This window comes from Rhagoletis zephyria, unplaced genomic scaffold (genome assembly GCF_001687245.7).
Source record: "Rhagoletis zephyria isolate East Lansing unplaced genomic scaffold, Rhagoletis_zephyria_1.1 Rzeph_scaffold_00951, whole genome shotgun sequence".
NCBI classification, from domain to species: Eukaryota; Metazoa; Arthropoda; class Insecta; order Diptera; family Tephritidae; genus Rhagoletis; species Rhagoletis zephyria.
In genome coordinates this window covers 111,682-114,926 of record NW_016158035.1, presented here as the reverse complement: position 1 = coordinate 114,926, position 3,245 = coordinate 111,682, and the positions used below count along the sequence as shown (strand labels likewise).

Genomic DNA, 3,245 nt, shown 5'->3' with positions numbered 1-3,245 from the left:
TGCGGCCGCACTTAGGGATTATAACCCTCACTACGTAGAGTTCTTTCTATTGTATTGTTTTGTACGGTATGGCAAAACATCTTATGTGTCAGTTTGCAACCATTTGTTATTGTATCATGATTGTAAATATGGGTGCAATGTAATGTAATTACAAATTAATAAAAGTTTTGGGTGGGCTTTAGTAGTCAGCCGCACCTTGTGTTTTAAGAAAACCAGGTGGAATTAACAATTGAAACTTAGTCAGGATGTTAAGGGAGGTATCCTCTAAAACATGTATAACTAAAAAATATAAACAATATAATTGTATAAAGTTATTTGTTGTTAAAATTTCTTAAGACGTTCCACTTGATTTCCCTATCAAAGAGTGCATTTGTCACATACTTTCATATATATAAATGCACATAACACTACCTAATAGTTTAAGCACTTTTATTTTATTTTATCTTGTATATAAATCACTTTAATCCAACTTTTATTAACTTGTAATTACATTACATTGCACCCATATTTACAATCATGATACAATAACACATGGTTGCAAACTGACACATAAGATGTGTTGCCATACCGTACAAAACAATACAATAGAAAGAATTCTACGTAGTGAGGGTTATAATCCCTAAGTGCGGCCGCAGGCCGCCTACGCAAAAAGCTGTTCTCTGCAAAAGTTGTTCCGCCCCCTTTTTTCGGCACCACAGAAAGGAGAATTCTACGTAGTGAAGGTTATAATCCCTAAGTGCGGCCGAACGCCGCCTACGCAGAAAGGTGTTCTCTGCAAAAGGTGTTCAGCCCCTCTTCTTTGGCAACACAGAAAGGAGAATTCTACTAAGTGAAAATTCCGTATTAGAAATCCGCTATTATTCAAAATTTCAGTCTGGCAGCACCAAGTTTTATGTTATTTTGCTATCTTATTCATCGTTTATATGAAAACTTTAACAATAAATTATATAAGAACTATAGGGTTGCTAGAAAAAAGGGGGTGTTTTTGAAATCAGGGGGTCCTATTCTACCCCCCTTTTTCTAGAATTTGCCGTCCGTCTACTAAAATTTTCCTTGGTCGCCAGCGAACATTTAGCCATTCAATTTTTTTTTCGTGCAACCCTGCGTGAGTGGAAAGCAAAAGTTGAACGCAAAATCGGCTCGTGCGAACACCTTTTAATACTCGTATTGNTAGGGTCCCGACGGAATATGCATGTTGATGCTGAAAAATTTGGGTCCTGAGGGAGTAGCGTACCTAACGGACGTCCTGAATTTGTCAATAGCCACTCTCATCATCCCAGACATCTGGAAGTTGGGGAGAGTGGTCCCACTGCTCAAACCGGGGAAACCAGCCAACAAAGGAGATTCTTATCGACCGATAACATTCCTTTCTCCGGTAGCGAAGACACTAGACGCCTTGCTGCTGCCCTATTACACGAACCACCTGACCCCAGCGTAGCATAAGCGTGGTTTCCGTAAAGTGCACAGTACAACAACAGCACTTAACGCCATAAACACTTAGATAACTCGTGGCCTTAGCCGTAACCGTCCCTGTGAGAACTATTCTAGTAGCGTTGGACTTGTAAAAGGCGTTTGGTACCGTCAGCCACTCAACGCTACTAGAAGATATAGAGGCTTCCTCTCTCCCACAGGGGTTCAAACGGTGGTCGGCAAATAATCTGAGAGTGGTCGATACTCGTCGGTAATGTTTAGAGACAAATCGAGCAAACTCAGAAAAATAAAACAGGGGCTTCCACAGGGTGGTGTGCTTTCCCCGTTAGTGTTTAACTTTTATATTTCAAAGCTCCCTCAACCACCAGAGGGAGTCTCGATTGTCTCTTAAGCCAATGATTGCTCGATTATGGCGACTGGGAATGGAATTGATACCTGTGTTCGAAAGTAGACGGGTATCTCTCCGAGCTTTCTCACTTCTTCACTGCAAGGAGCCTAACCCTCTCCCCTACGAAATCCTCTGCGACCTTGTTCACCACCTGGACGAAGGAGGTCAGGCTACCGGAGTAACCTTCGACAGTATGCTCTCCTTCTCTGCGCACGCAACCTCTATTGTCAACAAAGTACAGAGCCGCAACAAGGTCCTCAAGTCGATAGCCGGCAGTACTTAGAGCAAAGACAAAGAAACGTTGCTGGCAGCATACAAGGCAATAGGCCAGCCGGGTTTAAATTACGCAGCACCAGTGTGGTCGCCGGGACGCAGTGGATGAAGCTACAGACGACACAAAACACCGCACTTAGGACAGCGACTGGATGCCTTCTGATGTCGCCAGAATATCACCTGCACGACGAGGCGAAAGTGCTCCCCGTTAAGGAGCATAACACAATGCTCAGCAAGCAGTTTCTGGTTGGAAGCCACAGACGTGGTCACCCAAATAGGCCACTGCTTGCATAAGAGCCCTCACCCAGGCACGTCAGGAGGCATCTCTAAGAACTGACGGACGAAGTCCAAAGGTTCATTAAGCAGCCTCTGGACCCGTCAGCATATCGACAGGCCCTGAACGGCATTCACAGGGAGTAAGTCTCGAGTTATGTAGACTCCAGGCCTGTGAATGCCGTTCTAGGTACACAACCACCGTACTGTCTTTTGTTTATTTAATGTTTATTATTTTTTTTATAAAAGTCCAGCTGGTATATAACAAAAACCATATAAATTCAGATTTCAAACTGTAAAAAAATTCCGCTTATTTTCACCAAAATTTCAAACTTTTTAATCAGAATTTTGGAATGCAGTTTTGTAGACCATTTAATACTAGTATAATAAAGTGCAACTTTCAAGCTGCTATAAAATCCCGTTAATTTTTGTAATTTTTTTTGCTGGCAGTGTCCTCCATATAAAAGAAAATTGTCGAACATACTTCTGTATGGAAAAAACGTGAACACCTTTATCCAAAAAAAAATCATTTTTCGAGCTGTCTGCAAATGTTTTTTGATGTTGGCTATTGTCTGTCGCTTCACTAGAACATATGAAAAGAAATCTATACTTCTATACTCTATACTAATTATATAAAGAGAAGTCCGCGAACGGCTGGTCCGATTTTCATGAAATTTTGTATACAAATAGCTTTCGGTAACCACCATGTTTTAGGCTAAAAAAATTTTAGGTAGGTAGACCAGGGACCGGTGTATTCGAAAAAATCTTTTTATAGTCCGATTTTCTTAAAATTTAGTACGTAAGTAGCTTTTTAGCATATATGACCCATTTTTTCCGGGAAGTGGTCCAGGGACCGATCTATTCGATGATACGAATTTAT

General features: G+C 41.3%; 1 protein-coding gene across 1 annotated transcript in view; it reads left to right on the top strand.

Annotated features, from left to right (window-relative positions):
• LOC108362150 (integral membrane protein 2B) overlaps positions 1-3,245 on the top strand; it is a 90,725-nt gene that overhangs the window by 1,343 nt on the left and 86,137 nt on the right. The gene's annotated exons all lie outside the window — the stretch shown is intronic.